The sequence below is a fragment of the Macaca mulatta genome, chromosome 13, assembly GCF_049350105.2.
Source record: "Macaca mulatta isolate MMU2019108-1 chromosome 13, T2T-MMU8v2.0, whole genome shotgun sequence".
NCBI classification, from domain to species: domain Eukaryota; kingdom Metazoa; phylum Chordata; class Mammalia; order Primates; family Cercopithecidae; genus Macaca; species Macaca mulatta.
Window position 1 is genome coordinate 1701703 of NC_133418.1, and position 19546 is coordinate 1721248.

The following is a 19546-nucleotide window of genomic DNA, read 5'->3' on the forward strand; positions in this document are numbered from 1 at the left end:
TTTTTTTTTTTATATGTGTCATGGACGACAAAAGAAATGAGACCCCTTTGAGTTAGCTTTTCTGTATAGCATCTTCTAGAATCAGGAGGCTGGACAGGGTTTAGTTTCATCAGAAATCTGAATCTTTCTGGTCAAGAGACGGCACTATTAAGTTCTTGGTTGTGTGGTTTCTGGGAAAGAAATATTCTAAATGAGTTCCAGGAATCACCTCTGTGGGATTTCTACAGGAAAAATGACCACTCTTGAAGCTTCGCTGTCACTAACAAGAATAATGGTGACAGTTTCTAAGCTGTCTCCAGCCAATCTTTAGTTCTTTTATGCAGAGTGCTTTTATTCCAAGTGAGGTGCCCTTCTGTTTAATAGTGACCTGCAGTTATTACAGGGATTGCAGCTGCATTTGATGGACGTGAACCTGTTCATCTCTGGCTCCCCAGCTTCGCCTCTGGGGTGCGTGGCAGGCGCTCCACAGCCATCCTGAGTGCTCTGGGGTGGGAAGTCTCTAGGGGGAGTGGACAGTGCATGGCCAGGACGTTCCTGTCCGACGTTCCACACTGGTGTGTGGGCGTCTCTGCCCTGTTTCCTCCGTCCGTGCATGTGTGGCGTTTCCTCCGTTCGTGCATCTGTGGCCTGTTTTCTCCGTGTGTGCCTCTGTGGCACGTTTCCTCCATCCATGCGTCTGTGGTGTTTCTTCCATCCGTGTGTCAGTGACATTTCTTTCGTCCCTGCGTCTGTGGCACTTTTCCTCCCTCCATGCGTCTGTGGCACTTTTCTTCCCTCCGTGCGTCTGTGGTGTTTCCTCCGTCCGTGCGTCTGTGGTGTTTTCTCCGTCTGTGGATCTGTGGCGTTTCCTCTGTGAGTCTGTGGCCTGTTTTCTCCGTCCACGCTGAAGGTCGTCACTTCTCTCTAGTCACCACTTACTGATCGCTCCCTGTTGGGGTCCGTGCCGGGGGTGGTGGAGAATGAAAGAACACACAAAAGACAAAGACACACAGAGAACATGGCGGCCGCGCTCAGAGCCTCCGCCTCACTTTATTTATACTCCATAAACCCCATGTCAGCAGAAAGAATGCAATGCAAAACAAACTTTCTTTTCCCAGATGTAACCTTCTACTCAGTTCTTTGTTTCTATGCTCTTCCTTATCTGCCCGCCTTCTTGGCGCCTACGGGAGTTCATTAAAAGTTCAATTGGAGATACTGTCCTTGAGCCCTATCTATTCTCAGCATACTGTTTTCAAAGGCCCCTGCATTTCCCCCCCCTTTTTTTTTTTGTTTTGCCTCAATCCTAAAAAGGTAGCCCATATTTGTTCTTGTGTTTTCTTTTGTTTTTGGAGGCGACGGAGGGAGCATCGAATCACCAAAAGAAGTAGACCCAATCCAAGTGCCCAAAGCAATATACTTCCAGAGATTGTAGAAATCCATATCTTCATCTGGGTCCATGGGTTAAAGCAAGGCGCTGACCCAGCTCCTGAAGGGTTACAGTTCCGGACAACACATGTAATTGTTGTTGAAATGCTTCGGAAATGTTCTGAGTGAGCTCTTGGATGTCCAAACTAATATTTTTATGGCCTACTAATAATTTTCGGATTACAGTCCAATTTTGAGAGATGTTAAAAGGCACAGGCGTTACACAAAATTGAGTGGAGTTCCAATCACATTGTAATGTCATCCGAGTACTGAGTACAGTGAGCTGATCTCCAAGCCATGTCAATGCTTGCTCCATGTTGTCCAATCTTTCAGCAAGTTGAGAATCAATGTTTCGTTGTTGAAGCCATAACCGGTGAGATTGTTCGTGCCATTGCTGCATAAATTCAGCATTTTGTATGCTTTGACGAAGAGCGAGTCCTGCTATGGCTGCAGTGGAGACGATGGCGACAAGGCTCATCACCGAGGCAATTATAAGTCCAAGGGCACGGAGGGTTCGCTGGAGAGAAGTCCAAATATAAGTCTCAAGAGGTGATGCCCCCCATGGTCGCGTAAGGTTAACAGGTAGCCAAATTTCCTTACGAGCCCTGAGGATATAAATATCCTCAGTAAAATTGTGCCACCAGGAATGATTGAGGCAAGACAAAAATGTACACGTATCTGTACAATTAACAATCCCCGCAAGATTATCCCATGTCAAATTTCCTGCTAATAATAGGTGGGGCTTACGGACACAAGCAATAATATATCAGGAGGTATTCCGATATAACTGAATATGAAAGGAGTTATTTGGGTTAGAAAGATTAAGGGGCATATTCCCCACAAAAGTGCTAATGGCATCGCCTGCAACTAACAACTTCCAAAAATAACTCTGTACTTCAGGCCTCCTTCACGCCATACCAAGGTTTCATTACTGTTAGCAGCAATACTTTTATTTACCCAGTGTCATTTCAAAGGTATGTGACTAAATTTTGTTTGAAAATCACCGTGCACACTTCAATCAGTTATTTGCATCCCGTTGTATTCTAATAAAATCCGGGGTTTAGTTCCCCGACATTATTGTCACTCCAGCACCTCAATATTAGGAGAAACGTCTAGAATAGGACAAAAAAGTAAAGAACTAGGAATAGTTTCATTACTATATACAGTATGATTCTATTAAAAACTTCTAGTTACAATAATAACAGTATTAGCAGCCACATGACTATGTTTATAACGAACAGCCCAAGCTTCATGCGATTTTCGGAGACAATGAGGACTATTTCCCATACATATTGGAAGTCCTTCCACTCCAAATTGGTATGTGCTGATTATAATTGCTGTTTCCCGTTCTATGTTGTCCTTGTCCATATGGGGGATGGCATCCAAGTAATGTTATTGGTGAAAACCTTAATTTCCGCCTCCTCTCAGGCGACTCCCTGATACAAGGGTGGAAAGGGAATATAAGTCCAACATTCATACAAAGCCTCACTAAGAGAAATAAGTCTCCCGCCGAGGCACATCTAACAAAGGAAGAAATGCATGCTGAATCCAGTTTTCTTTTCAACAGGGTTTCAATCATCTTGTAGGAAACCACTCAGGTCCACTCCCTGTAAGGACAAGAGCATAGCCCCGTCCCTGTTTTAGAACTTGCCCTTGAACATGCTTACCTTCTTCATTAGGATACCAAACCTTTAAACTGTCAGCAGGGACTATCACCGAGGGAGTTGAGGAAAGATGGGTTACGACAGCAGAGTCTTGCAATTGTCTCCATTGATTCAAAAAAATTAAGGTAAAAAGAACCTTCAAAATCTGGTTTCAAAATCTGGTTTCTGGGGGGCTCATTTCCCCCTTTTTGTTTTGTTTTAATAGTTAAGTTTTTAAAGTTAAATTTGTGCGCTCAATGATGGCTTGACCTTGACTGTTGCCCGGGATACCGGTGATATGTTGAATATTGTATTGCTGTAAGAAAACTTGTAATTTACGAGAGACATAGGCAGGGGCGTTATTAGTTTTAAGTATGAGGAATGCCCATGATGGCGAAATAAGCTAAGAGATGAGTAATAACAGAAATGAGAAAAGGTATCAATGGTATGATGAACATACTTTAATCGTCTAAAAGAAGGGACACCTCGTGGATTAACCCCAGGACGGAAGGATGGAATGCTCAAAGGAGCACAGGAAGGACAAGCTCGAATAAGAGAACGAGCTTGTTTATGAGTTAAATGAAACCATCGTTGAAGGCCAGAACTATTAGTGTGATGTAGAGTATATTTTTGTTCTGCAGCATGTAGGTGGCCGATTAAAAGCAAATCAATCTGAGTATTACCATGAACTAATGGTCCAGAAAGTTGAGAATGAGAACGAAGATGAGTGATGAATAAAGGAGCTCGATGTTGGCTCAAAGTAAAGGATAACAAAGAAAAGAATTTCTGAAGAGAAGAAGTAGTACAAAGAGGTAGAGTGGCCTGAGAAATATAAGAAGTAACATAAACGGCGTATTGAGAATCACTAACAATGTTACAACCAGTAGTAGGGAAATCAAGTAAGACCATGAGAATAGCAAACAATTCTCCCTATTGCACCGAGGGATAAGGATAAACTGTAACTCAAGATTGATGAAGCTTCTTGCCAAGAATCAGAAGTTGCAAGAAGATAAGTGATCTGACTATGAGTGAATTGAGAGATAATTAAGGAAGGATCTCCTCCCCAAAGTTGTCGACAGTGATGCCGTCCTTTGATGATCAGTTCAGCTAAACGATCGATATAAGTAGCCAAGCGTTTGGATATTTTATTGGACAAAAAGATCCATTTTAGTGGTCGACTAGTTTGATGAATCATTCCTGTGGGAGAAGGTAAAGTATGAAATAAACAAAAGGAAGGGCCTTTTGAAGTTGCTCTTCAACAGGCTGGAGTTCCTGTAAAGCCAAAGGAGTTAAATGCCGTGAGTTGTCCAAGTGACTGTCTCCTTCTAGAATAGAAAAAAGATGTTATAACTGATATGTTGGTATTCCTAAAACAGGACGCATCCAATTAATGTCTCCTAGAAGCTTTTGAAAATCATTTAATGTTTTTAAATGATCACGTCGAATTTGAATTTTTTGGGGTCGAATATTTTGTGCCCCCAAGGTATAACCTAAATATTGATAAGAAAATCCAGTTAAATTTTTTCTGTGGCAATATTAAGTGAGTAGAAAGAAAGCTGAGTTTGTAATGATACAAAAGCATCTTGCTGCTTTTCTCTGGTTTTAACTTTGTGGGATAAGGGCAGGATTAGGAAGACCAGGCTGTAAACTTTCCCTAGGTTTAATGTAAACATTTATAATTTTAAGACAAGACAAAGACAGGAATTCCATGCAGAAATACGTGGCTTTATATTCCTCTCGGCCATTTGTTTTTTGACTTACTCTTTTAGAGTCCTAAGTATTTCTTTAAATAATAGTCACTGTTTCACCTAAATAGGAGTGGTGGCTATGAGTTTAAAGGATTGTAGCCCATTTTGAACATCTTATTTTTGGCAGCTGAGGAAATATGAGGAATGTGTAAAAAAGCAGCAAATTGTTGTGAAAGATCTTGTTCCCAAAAATTAATATTGATAGGAACAATATAAAAATTAAAAAAAACACTTGACCTTGTTGACCTTTAGGACCGACACAGGTTAAAGGTTCTACGTCTTGATAAATCACAGAAGCAGCACCCAAGCCAGTGAGTATAATTGAAACTTGTCTTTTTTCCCATTGTATAGGCCACTAATTTAAACAAATAATAGACATATTCACCCCCGTATCAATTAACTCTTTTAAAACTATCCCATTAATGTGCAATGAACATAAGGGCTTTTGATTAGAAACTAAAGTTTCCCAAAAAACAGTTTTTTCTGTGCTACGAAACCCTCTCTATTGAGAATACGTTCCCCTGCCTCTAGGCGTATAAATTGTGAAACTTGTACCAAAATAAAAATTTTATTAGTAATATCGTGTCCTTTTGGCAAAGGGCCACACACTCTAATAGCTAATTTATATACTCCTCTATTAGGAGACAAAGTATAAGGCTGAGTAATAGCTAAGTCAGCAGCGGCGCTCTGCTTAGTTGCCGCATAAAGCTGAGAAACTGGGGTAAGGTGTGGGATCCTTAAGGAGGACTTGAATTTATTCCTTAATGTTGTAGGCCATTGCTCACTGAATATTGTAGTAGACTTCTATTGTAATTGTTGGGGCCCCAAGCCTGTGGGCCCCGGCTCCCGCTTCCCAGGAGAGGAGACAGTAAATTTCCACTTTTATCAGTTTTGGAACGACATTTATTTGTCCAATGTCGACCTTTACCACAATATTTGTACACCTCTGAAGGCAGCTTTCTGCCTTGAGGGATAAAAGTGTTCAATTTTTATGACATTCTTTTTTTTGAAATGTCTAGGTTTACCACACTGCAAACAAACACCTTGTCTGTTATTTCCTTTTAAGGCTTTAGACAAAGCTCCAGCAAATAATTGAGCATCATAAATAGCCCCTCCAACACTAACACAAGTTTTAATATATTTATCTAAATTGGCCCCATTGGCCTTTAACGATTTTAACAATTTTTAACAGTCAGCATAAGCATTTTTAAAAGACAATGTTTATAACACAATTTTTGAAGCAAGGCCAGCACCCACAATTTTGAAGACAGCATCCTGAAGACGGGCTACGAAATCTGAATATAGTTCATTTGTGCCCTGTAAAATCTTCACAGAGGAAAGGGAACATTTTCCTGTTATCTCTACCTTATTTCAGGCCCTTAAAAACAAAGTCTTGATTTGAGTAAAGGCAACATCATCTAAACCAGCCTGAGCATTAAGAGTAGCATATTGGTCCGTGCCTGTGAGTTGTTCCTCAGTGGGTCCAGGGGGATCACACATAACATTTCTTCTAGCCTATACATGTGCCTTGTTCATTTACAAGCTGTGCAATTGTAACCACTGAGAACGATCAAGAAAAGCCTTCCCCAAAGTCTTCCAGTCTATAGGAATTATCAAATTTTCTGATGAAAAATATCAAGAAGACCAAGGATAAAAGGAGATTGAGGTCCATAGTTAGAAATGGCAGCTTTCATTTCTTTTTAAAAATTTAATTTGTAAGGCATTAAATTGGACATTATTGCCACCATTTGAAAACTGAGCATTAGGAGCAAAAGAAGCACAAATAATTGGAAACAGATCCAGCTCCTTAAATTTTTTTTTTAATTAAAAGTATATATAATATATAATAATACTCATATCCCCAAATATAAAGAATCTCAACATATTAATAAGAAAAGGCAAATAACCCAACCAAAAGTAGCAGAACAAAGAAATGACAATAAACCTATATGTCTAACATCATTACTCACTAGGAAATATGTATATTAATACCAAATTGAGAATCATTACATACACAATACAATGGTTAAAATTTAAAAACACAGAAAATATCAAGAGGTAGTTAATGTATTAAGCAGCTCGAATATTCAACTTCTGTTTGGAGTGTAAATTGGTGGAACCTATGCACCCCTATAACATAACAATTTCCTAGCTGGGGTTATTAATACTATATTAATATTAATAGTTAATATTAATGTGTTTATTTATTGACTATTGAAATACTCATAATATTTTAACAAACAATAAGATATACATATACACTGGTTTTAACATATTAAACAGGTGTTTAGTATAAATTTAAAGTATGTCTGATGTGAACAGGGCTTCAACTTTGCCAAACAAAGGTAAAGATAAGGAAGCTGGGGGGTTGGAGGCACTGGAAAATCCTCTTTTAACAGGGCAGAAGGAAAAGAAACAGGGAAAGCTCGCAAAGGTGAATTAGAAGAATATATCTGTAATATTTGTTGAAGCATTTCCATAATACACTGCATGTCAGAATTTCCCTTAGAAGAAGGAAGAGCTGGCTTTTTCTCTTCTCCCCCTTTTGCTACCCCCCCATCCTCTGTTATCCTGGCACAAATGGGCTCCATTTCAGATTTATTTTATTTTTATTTTTTCCAAATCCTCAGATATCTTTCCTCCTGTGGCTACATTACCACACTCTGAATCAGTCTCAAGTAACTCTAATGTCTGAGTGATAGAGTCACACAAGGTCCACAATTTTAGAGGCATAATATCCCCTAACTGGAGAGCTCTAAGCAGAGTTTTTACTACCTGTAACCATTCTCTGCGATTCAGCTGCACTTTAGTCTGATACTGAAACCAGTAACAATGTTGTTCAACATGGGCAAACAATCACTTCAAAGTCTTTTTCTTTCACTTTTACTCCTATAGACAGCAACAGTCCTTGAAACAGCCGTAAATATTCTGAGGCCAGAGAGATGGAATTCCCCATAATGAAAGCTTAAGAAGGTTCCCCTTAACAATATCCGGGCCTTACCCGCCCCTAGGGGGGTTCCCCTTCTTGTTCTCCCCTACTCACCCGTGCTGACCCTGCTCGCTGCGCCACTTGTTGTGGTCCGTGCCGGGGGTGGTGGAGAATGAAAGAACACACAAAAGACAAAGACACACAGAGAACATGGCGGCCGCGCTCAGAGCCTCCGCCTCACTTTATTTATACTCCATAAACCCCACGTCAGCAGAAAGAATGCAATGCAAAACAAACTTTCTTTTCCCAGATGTAACCTTCTACTCAGTTCTTTGTTTCTATGCTCTTCCTTATCTGCCCGCCTTCTTGGCGCCTACGGGAGTTCATTAAAAGTTCAATTGGAGATACTGTCCTTGAGCCCTATCTATTCTCAGCATACTGCTTTCAAAGGCCCCTGCAGCTCCCTGTGTGCTGAGCCTGTGTCAGGCGTGTGGCGTGTGTCACCTGTGTGGCAGGGGTTTGCGTGACACACAGGGACACACGCTTGGGGAGCTGCAGTGATGGGGTCATAGCCACGCAGCTCAGCCCTCGGTCTGAGGGTCTTGGTGCCCACCCAGCTCTTCCCGAAGCAGCCTCAGGGCAGATCCCAGCTCTGCTTTCTCTCCTCGAGATACCTCATGAAGTAAACTAAGCAAATCGAAAGTAGGAAACAGTTGTGAAATGAGGCCTGGTTTCAGGTGTGTGTGGTCATTTCTCTTTACATGTTTACTTCACATACCCCAAATGATATACTTTCCAGCTGGTATAACAATGAATTACCAGCCATTACTGGTACAAAATTCCAGGAAGGATATTTGAGGAGGGCATCGTCTCAAAAACATGCTTAATTTTCACAGTTGTGATTTGCATGATAAAGCTGTCAGGACTGTGACCTTCTTTTGTTATCTTATTTTTATTTTTAGACCCTTGGGAGGAAGTTATTTAGTGATTACTTATAATTGTGAAAATAATGTAATGATTACAGAATCTCATTAGAATAAATATTATATTTTCTGTTCCTTATGTCAATGAAATCATCTTAATCCAGGCCGATGTTGGCAGGAATTGTCACGTTTAAAATGGGTAAGATATTTATGTGATGTGACGACCTCCCGTATTGTCTCTGGAACATATCAGAACTTTCATCTCAATTCTCACTTGTTGACACCCTACCTTGTTTTGTAATTATTCTTGTTTGCATCAGAATTTTGAATCCACGTACCTGAGATGATACTTACGTATGCATGTACGCATGCATGTGTGTGCATGTGTGTATGCGTGTGTATGTGCGTGTCCACGTGTCCATGTGCACGTGTATATGCATGTATGTGTGTGCATGTGTACATGTGTATATGTATGTGTGTATATGAGTGTACGTGTATGTGCATATGCGTGTGTATGCATGTATGTGCGTATGTGTGCATGCATGTGCGCTCATGCACACACGTGTACATGTGCATGCACGTGTGCACGTGCATACACGTGTATGTGTGTATGTGTATGCACATGTGTACACACGTGTGTACATGTATAGGTACGTGTATGCATGTGTATGCATCTGTGTGCACACAGATATACCTTTTCCTTTCATACAGGCTGTTTTGAGTATTGCTGTTAGGCAGTGACAATTTTCTGTTTCCTCAGTCAGAAAATGGGTAGCTCATCATTAATAAAGATGAGCATTCAACATCAGGAATAACTAAATACAAATGAAATTGTCATATTAAATAAATAAATTCCAAAACAAAGGCAATGTTCTGTACTATGTGTTCACATTGAACTTTCTTATAAAAATTGGTGTGAATGTTTCCCACTTATTGGAAATCACATGACTAGTTTAAGCCAAAACGTGGAATATTAATTAATTCTATTTTCAGATCACTTTTGCATATTTATGATTGATCTGTTCTGCTGTTCTGGAAGCTCTGAAAACCACTCTGTCTTACTCTAGCCGATGCCACGGTTGTGAGAATTCAGGGAAACAAGGTGTTTGCCAGTTTAAGTATTTTAGATCTCAAACTGCCTCTTTTCTGCATCATAAACCAGTCTTAAAGAAAGACATAGTGTGACTTGTAGTGGATTATGTCAGTTTTATTTTCTGTGGCTGAATCATCACTCTACATTGTGAATTAATGTTATTTTTCAGATCGTCTTCATAACACAGGGAGGTTCTCCAGTGTTGAGTGCAGGTTCAGTGAAAGTACTAACACTGTTACTACGGACTTAAACAGACTTGTTTTCTGAGGTGATAACCTTGGAGTCAGGCATTCAGTGTCCGCCCATCTCTTGGTTCCGAGTTCTCGGTCCCCTCCCGCTCTCCTCTCCCTGTACCCTTACTACTGTCTTACCTTCTTTTTGACTCCTAGGCCCTCGGAAGATGGTGTGTTGGGGGCAGGTGCCTGCTGTGAAACTTTGATAACTTTGGGAGAGAACTTTTTCTTTGGAGCAAGACCCCTCTCAATAAACTTTCAGTAGCCTGAGTATCATCTGTTGTGTGAACTATTTGTGGAAAATGTTCAGCATTTTTCCTTGGATTTTGACTGATCTTTCTCCACCTGCCAGTTTCTTCTCAGTTTGCCATGTCTGTACCCTCACCAACCCGTTCCAGCCCTGGTTACGTGTAAAGTATTTGAAGCAGAGCTCTGCAGATGAGAGAGTGTGTGTCACCCCCCGAGTTCCCTTCCTGGCCTCTGAGTGTCGGTTGTGTTTTGTTCCGAGGGACGACTCTGAGGCTCCTGGCCCCTGTTTTGGAGCACCCCACAGCAAAGTGGGTGTAAAATGAAAAATGGGTTTATGCTGTATTATTATAATTCATAGAGTAGATGATAAAAATGCTTGAATCTGAACAGCAGCTGAAAATGAGGACATGGTACCAGTTTGAATGTTGGACGACTTTCTTGAAAAAAGCTTTCATCAAATTTAGAAACTGTGCGTGTGCTGTTTTCTATTTCATACTTAGAATCTGTATAGTGTGTGTTGTATGAATGTGTTGTATGAGTGTGTTGTGTTGTATGTGAGTTGCATGGGTTGTATGTGTGTTGTATGTGCATATTGTGTTGAGTTGCACTTATTGTATGTTTGAGTGTTGTGTGTTGTATGAGTGTGTTGTGCGTGTATTTGTGAGTTGCATGCTTTGTATGTTGTATGAGTGTTGTGTGTTGTATGTGTGTATGTGTATGTCGTATATGAGCTGCATGTATTGTGTGTGATGTATGAGTGTTGTGTGTTGTATCAGTGTGTTGTACATGTGTTTATGTGTTGCATGTGTTGTGTGTTGTATGAGTGTTGTGTGTTGTGAGTGAATTGTACATGTATTTGTGTTGAGTTGCGTGTGTTGTGTGTATGTTGTATGTGTTATATGTTGTATGAGTGTTGTGCGTGCATGCTGTGTTGTGCGTGAGTTGCATGTGTTGTATGTGTTGTATGAGTGTATTGTATGTGTATGTTGTGTTGTGAGTTGCATGTATTGTGTGTACATTGTATGAGTGTTGTGTTGTACGAGTGTGTTGTACGTGCATGTTGTGTTGAACGTGAGTTGCATGTGTTGTACGTGAGCTGTATGAGTGTGTTGTATGTGTATGTTGTGAGTTGCATGTATTGTATGTATGTTGTATGAGTGTTGTGTGTGCATGTTGTGTTGTGAGTTACGTGTGTTGTGTGTTGTATGAGTGTTGTGTGTTGTATGAGTGTGTTGCATGTGCATGTTGTATGTGAGTTGTGTGTTGTGTGTGCTGTATGAGTGCATTGTTCATGCGTGTTGTGTTGTATGTAACTTACGTGTGCTGTATGTGTGTATGAGTGTGTTGTACGCACATGTTGTGTTGTGAGTTGCATGTATTGGTTATGTGTCGTATGAGTGTGTTATAAATGCACATTGTGTTGTGAGTTGCATGTATTGGGTATGTGTTGTATAGGTTGTGTGTGTTTGTGTGCAGTGTGTGTTGTCAGTGTTGTATAAGCACATTGTACATGCGTGTTGTGTTGTGTTGCATGTGAGTTGCATGTTGTCAGTGTGTGCCATGTGAGAGGCGGGGCATCCACATGACTGCTCCTCAGTGAGTCCTGCCTTGCAGCCCCTTCGAGCTTGTATCTTCCCGAGCAGCCTAGAAGCAGCAGCCTGTTTGCCTCTGCCCCTCCCCAGGAGACCTCAGCCAGGTCCTGTGCTCAGCCCCCCGCTGGGCAGTCTGCCTCTCTTGTCTCTCTCTCTTCTCTCTCGTCGTCCTCCTGCGCCTCCTCCTTCTCGGGACCTGCATCCTTCCTCTGTGCTTCCTGGCAAGCCACACCTGGGACGTTGGAGTTCAGGCTGTCCTCCAAACCGTTTGCTCCTCTCTGAAGAGCGCCCCCCTTGACTGGCCGTGAGCAGCTGGAGTGGATTGCAGGGAAGGGAGGTGGGTGTTCCTGTAGAGACGCCAGGGTCTTACCTGGGGAGAAGGGAGCCTGCACTGGGCAGGCCGCCCTCCTGAGGAAGGGGATGGGGTGGGAGGAGGCTTTCGTGGACAAGGGGCCCACCTCCTGCCCTCCTTCCCTCTATCCCAGTCTGTTGTGAGGGAGGGCGGGACCCTAGGTGATTTCTATGCAGATCTTCAATTATCCACGCTGTGAAACAAATACTTCTGTTTTTAAGATCAGAGGAAATCTCCTTTGTTTGTCTGCCTTTTATTTTATTTTACGTTATGTTTTTTTGAGAAGGAGTTGCCCAGGCTAGAGTGCGGTGGTGTGATCTTGGCTCACTGCAACCTCCACCTCCCAGGTTCAAGCAATTCTCCTGCTTCAGCCTCCTAGGTAGCTGGGATTACAGGTGCCCGCCACCACATCTGGGTAATTTTTGCATTTTTAGTAGAGATGGGGTTTCACCATGTTGACCAGGCTGGTCTCGAACTCGTGACCTCAAGTGATCCACCCGCCTTGGCCTTCCAAGGGGTTGGGATTACAGGCGTGAGCCACCGTGCCCGGTCTGTCTGCCTCTTAGTTAGAACCTGTGCATTTTATGTTTTACATTTCACTTTTCTGGGTCAGAACAGTAGTGTTTCTTTTTCGTAGTGTTGCTATGAATGTCCTTTACGATTAGGAGACTGGGTTGGCTGCCCACTGGAGAGTGGTATCACTGGGTCAAGGTCACCATCTGCCCCAGCAGCGTCCAGAGTGTTTAGAGTCTTTCCTGGACGTAGACACCCTTTTGTCTGACGTTCAGATAAAACCAATCACTGCATTCAGTTAATCAAAGAGGTCAGAGCTGGGAACCGTTAGTGCACATCCACTTCTCCCGAGGGTGTTCACGCCTCTTCCACGCGGGGCTAGGCTGCTGCTGAGCATGGTTCTGCTGGCTGTGGCTGTGGCCTCTTTCCTCAACCACAGCCATCGCAGGCCTGCCACAGTTTTTATTCTTCTAGAAGAGAATAGGCAACACAAGAGAAGCAAGGTATGTTAGATATGAAACCGTTAAAAATTATTTCCTCAAACATTGTATATATTTTTTGCTCACACCTAATTTGATAGCAATTTTAAAAAGATTAAAATGAAAAAAAAATTCCCCTATATTAAGTCTTTGAAAGGCATCCAACTTAGTTTTCATACAATTATTCACTCTTTGGAGTCATACTTTATTGGTTTCAGTAATGTGTAAGAAATGCACCAGCATAAACAGATTTAGGAGCAAACAGCAGCTTCGTAATTATAGTTCAGCTCGTGGGGCCCAGCTGTGGGGGTGCAGCCTGTGCCTGCCTGTGCACCAATAGGGCTGGTCACCTTGAGCATCTGGGAGTGTCTGGGTAAGTGAGGTCTGGGCAAGGCAGCATCCACACACCTGCGTAGTTCTCACTTTGTCCACGTTATCCGACAATGCCACAAAATTATCAAGTAAGTGTTCTCCAAGCGCATATTCAGTTAGTGTTTGGAAAGTGCATAGGTACCTCATACAGCACCTTTAAGAGGAGCTAGGAGCCCAGGAATGAGAGCGGGTGTGAGACCTGTACTCTCTTTGCATAGATAAAATATGCATGTGCATATCTGAGGCCAGAAAGTTAGATTGGGGCCAGAATGTGGAAGTCCTTACCTGTGGGATACTAGGGAACCACTGAGGGTTTCGGAGAGAATCGTGTCTCTGATGTGCGGCATGCCGTGGAGCCGGGGGGTGACAGGGCAGGCTCATGCAGGGCACTCGCCGTGGCCGGAGGAGGAGAGAAGGCAGCCAGTGAGCTGAGCAATTCGGTGCCTGGGTCAGGAGGGGAAGAGGGAGTACAGGAAGGCGGATGAAGCTGCGAGTCTGCACCCCGAGGTCGCCGTTGCGCTTTGCCGGAAATCAGGAGAAGCAAGTGTGGACCTGACTCAGAGATACTTAGAGACACCACTGCAAGCTGCAAGTTTGGAAATACAGGAGGAGGCTTGGGGGAAATCTGGAGCAGGGAGCATTTGGGAGCCTCTTAGGTAGAAGTGCACGTCAAGTAGCCAGAGTGTGAGGTGTGCATGTCTGGAGAGAGGAGGCCAAAGGAAAGCCCACATTTGGAAATGGAGGAAGGGTTGGAAGACCCAGAGAAGGCCCTGCTTAGAGTCCAGAGAAGAGCTGGATGGCGCAGTTCACGAAAGCCCAGAGCCGAGAGTTTCCAGGAGAAAGTCCCAAGTGTTGCTGAAAACCAGGGGGCAGGACTCCAGTTGGAGCCTGTGAGGGGAGCCTGGCGGCCCTGATCCCTGAGAGCAGCCAGAGCCTGGGTGTCATGGTGGAAGTGGGTAGGAAGTGAGTGCAGGAAGCAGGTGGAGATGGTCCTTCAAGGCCTGGTGCTTCACACAGGTAGCCAGCTGTGGACCGAGACACAACTGGAGAGGGGCCTGAACCCAGAGCATCTCCAGGTGGAGGAGGGAGCCAGGAAGGGCAAAGGTATCCGGAAGAAAGGTGGCAGGCATGGAGCCAGGTCCCCAGGGAGGCTGCAGTCTTCTTTCCCTGTTCATGGACCGGTTGTTGGTTATTTTGAGTTCTCAAAGTCGTCCACTCGGTGCGGTCCAGAGAAAGTTCCCAGGGTCTCAAGCCGGAGCAGGCCTTGTGCTTTTCCGAACACTGTGCGTGTTGACTCAGGGTTACCGTCAATGGCTAATTCTAGCGTGTCTTTTGTTGAAGTCTGCAGAAGAGCCTCAACCAGCACCGGCTTTTGAAGAACTTAGAAAACTTGTGTTCTTCTGATTCTGGGATTTTTGCCTGAAATGCCTCGTATATTTTTGGCTAGGTGTTGTTAGCACTTGTGTTACAGCATTTGGAGCTCTGTAGTTTTGTGATGTGCTAGCTGTGAGGATGTTTAAAATTAGATTCCTAGAAATCAGGTTATAGGAGCTCTCGGCCATGCTTCATGGGTTATGTTTTGACCCCTCATAGTGGACCCCGTTGCAGTGGCTATTCTTAGTATTTGTGGAACACCTGACTGGTGATGCTAGGAGAATGTGATTTGTTTTCTTTGTAAGTCTAAAGTCTAATGACCTTGTAGAGTCTTTATACCCATCTCTTATAAATCAGCTTTAATATACTTGAAAATGTCCTCATTGTGCCCTTGAAAAGCAGGCTCACATTTTAAAAGTCATCCTTTTAAAATCCTTTTCTGCAGCCTGTGCCCTTTGTCTGTTTTGTTACCTTCACTGCAACATCATGAAACAGGGACAAGGGCTAGAATCTGTTTCATACACAGAACTTGAAACAGGGACAAGGACTAGAATCTCTGTTTCATACACAGAGCTGAACTGTGCTGAGCGACCTGCTATGCTGACGTCTGTTTCTGTCATGAGAGGGAACCCAGGCCTCTTGACTTTTCCTTTTGTACATTTTCAAAAAGAATATTTTTTCCTCTCTTGGGTCCATTCCATTGTGGGATTCTCTCCTAAGGCTGTTTCTTTGCGTTCCATTTTGACAAGTATGATTTAGTTTCCGAGATGATGAAAGGGCAGTGAAAAGGCCTGGGAAAGAGAAAGCAGGAAGAGAAGGAATTATCTCATGATTTCAGTCAGAAGGAAATCACTCAGACAGAAACGCTATTCCAAGTGGGTCAGATCCCAGGAAGTGGGATTGAATAAGTGACATGGTATCGCACAACTCTGTTTTACATTCTTGCTGTTGCCAGGGGTAACGAAAAGAACGAGTATATTCATTCCGAGGTCAAATATATATCTTTGCTGACTCTGACTATAATTAGCAGAATTCGTTCAGTTCAAGTTTGAGAATACCTTTACAGAAGAGGGTCTTCGTGCCCATGTGCCTATTTCTATTTATATGTTCACACGTATTGGAGTATAAATGTGTGTGTGCTGTGTGTGAGACCTCATTATTTGAAACAAGAAATGTGCAGTAGAGCTTATTAATTACGGGAAGGTACATTTGGGGGATAAACCACTTTGTTTAGAATTGAATAATGGGGTCTTTGAGGGATGTATATAAGTATGTGTGTTTGCATTGATGTGTATGAAAGTGTATATTGCATGTATATGTGTTGTGCATGTATGTGTGCCTTTGCGTGTAATGTACATGTGCATGCATGTGTATATGTGTGCATGTGTATTTGTGTTGCATGTATGTGTGTGCATGTGTTACATGTTTAGGCACGACTGCACATATGTGCAAGTAGGCATGTATGGATGCTCATGTGTATATAGTTATACATGTATATTTGTGCATGTTATGTCTACGCATTTACATATGTATGTGTGTCAGAATGTGTACGTATATGCATGTGTGTTTGAGTGTTGTGTGTATGCTTGTGCGTGTGTGTTTGAGTGTTGTATGTTTGTGCGTGTGTGTTTGAGTGTTGTGTGTATGTGTATGCATGTGTTATGTGGTGGTATTATGTGATTATGTGAATGTGTGTGCATGTGTGAATGTATGTATTGCATGTAGGTGTGCGTGTCCATGTGTATGTGTGTGTGTGATATGTGTCTGTGCATGCATGCATGTGCACATTTGATTTGTGAATCCTCTCTGGGAGGGGCATGTTCCTGGAGACAGTGCATGGGATCCTCCGCTGTCCTCTCAGGGAGAGAGACATTATGAAAGTTCGAGCCATTAGGTAAACATGCCTGATGTTCTATAAAATATATATTTAAATATACCACTGGGGTTAAATATATGTTAAATGGGTGCAAAGCTGTTATATTGCATTAAAAGTCATGTTAGTACTTCCTGGTTAAAGGCTTTGTGAATGATTTCCTGTACATGGGACATAATACACCACACAGAATTACAGCGGGTCAATGGTATTTGCCAGGAGGTCTGGCTTATGATTGGTATTTCTAGTTGCAGACATGCAGGTTGAGCTTTGCTGGACTCAGAGGAGGGTCATTGACTCTGCCCACTGAATGATACCAGCGTCTCTGCTGCTTCCTTTTTGTGCCGGCTTCCCAGAGCTGGGACAGACAGCTGCTCTCAGACGCATTGTACTTTTCTCTCCATAAAAATCTGCAGCATTTGTTAGCAGTCCAATAGCAGACCGAGTGGCAGGTCCAAGGGCAGGTCCAGCGTCAGGTCCAGCATCAGGTCCAGCGGTAGGTCCAGCATCAGGTCCAGGAAGAGGTCCAGCGGCAAGTCCAGGGGCAGGTCCTGGGGCAGGTCCAGCGGCAGGTCCAGTGTCAGGTCCAGCGGCAGGTTCAGCCAACTTTCCACATGGCCCATGTGAAAATGTACCCTCTCCCTTCCATTTTTTAAAGCAGTAGTTATTAGTAGAGCCTACTGCCATTTCTCCTTGAGCTCCTCACAGTGGATGGTAAGCATTTGCTTTATTAAAGCAAAGTTCCGTGCTCTTTGTGCTAAGTCTCCTCTGCCTTTCTGTGAGAGGCTAGAATTGGGATTGACCCTCAGCTGTGCCAGAGCCTTGGTACCTGTCTCAGTTCTGGAATCTACACTGTGCTTGTTGCCTTCCATCCACCGACAGCCGTCTGTCTTCCTGTCACTCCTTCAACACGGAGTCCAGCAGAGTGCACACAGGTGAGCCTGTGTGAATGCTGGTTTTGTAGGATCTTATCGGGACCTTAGTCATCTTTTCACTAGGAAACCAGACACTGCAAAGGACTTAAAGAAAAGCCCAAAGAAGCCGTATCAGTAGAATCATAGAGACAGAATTCTACAACCATAGGAAATGGCATTGATTATCATGAAATGTGCATTTATGTGAGGCATAGTAAAACATCACATTTCTTACTGGGTAAGAGCTTGGAAAAGAGATTATGAAAGTATAACTGACTCTACTCTTGTATCGTGGAACATGGTAAAATGATGCAAGGTATTGTATAGAATGGAACAAACAGAATAGAATTATATAGAGTAGCGCAGAATAGAACAAATAGCATAATGTTATATAGGGTAGCATAGAATAGAAGAAACAGTGTAACATTATGTAGTATAGTATACAATAGGAAAAATCGTATTACATGGTCTAGAATAGAACAAGTGGGATAGTATTGTAGAGTATTCAGTTGAACTAATGACGTAGTATTGCATAGCATAATACAATCTAGATTAGTACACACAGCATAGTATTAATATTACGTAGTGTGGTGTGGAATAGTAGAGTCGCATGGCACAGAACAGAGAGGATAGTGTTCTGTAGCACTGATGCAGGAGTTTTGCTCTTTAGCTCAGCTGGGTCCAGGTTCTTGTCTCATGACCAGGAAGAAACAGGCACGGGGACATCGAAGAGTGAGTGCAGTGGAACTCGTTAAGCTAAAAGTTAAGCTCTCAGCAAAAAGAGGGGTCCTGAGAGCAGGTTGCTGGTCGCCCCCTTCCCAGTTGACTACAAGGGCTTTTATATAGAAGCTGATGGGGCTGGGCTCGCTGTCTAAGGAGCAAATATTCACCCCATTCCCTCGTGTGCATGGGGACCCTTAGTCTGCTGTGAGCATGTTTAGGCGAGCCCCCCGTGCAAGTCCCCCTATCTGCACAAAACATGGACTGGAGGCTCTCTGGGACCCTTCCCTTACTGTCTGCCTACAGCAAGCTGGCTAACTCCTTTCTGTATAGAAGAAAATAGAATAGAATAGAACAGATAGTACAGTATTTTATAGTATGGAATGAAGCTGTAGTATTCTATCATAGAGAATGGAATAGTATAGAATAGAACAAACAGATCGCACTAGTGTAGTATAGAATAGTAGCCTCATGCAGCACGGAGCAGTGTTGTGCTCCCTATGTACAGAGTGTAACCACCAGGAGAGCGTTCTTCAGTGGGGCGTCACTGGCCCTTCATATTTCTTTGGTTCTGCGGAAATGAGGAGAGGGAGTTAAGAGAGGGGGAGGAGGTTGGCTTTCTTACTTTTAAGGCGCTCATTACTTCTTGGGGATCATTTGATGGTCCCCTTTGGTAGTATTCTGTGAAGCAGTCTCTGTACTCTGTGTAGGGTGAAATGTGGGGCAGTCTGTGGACTCTGTGTAGGGTGAAATGTGGAGCAGTCTGTGGACTCTGTGTAGGGTGAAACATGAAGCAGTTGAGAAAGGATGAAGTCAGAAGTAGCTCAGCAGAGATGCACCAACTCTTACCTGGGAGACTGTGGAGCAGTCTGTGGACTCTGTGTAGGGTGAAATGAGGTGTTTTATGTAAATAGTTGTCTCATGCCTGGCACATGGCAGAGCCTCCGTGGATCTTGCCGTCATGAGCCCTCTGATAACTTCTCTACAGTGCCCTCCACACTATAAATACCACACATTGTGGGAAGTCCGGGCCTTTTCAAAGGCTGGGTTTCATTTTAACAAAATTGGAATGCCCTGCATATTTGGAATGGCCAGATCATCCTGCACTTTTGACTTCACCTGTCCAGCTAGGTAC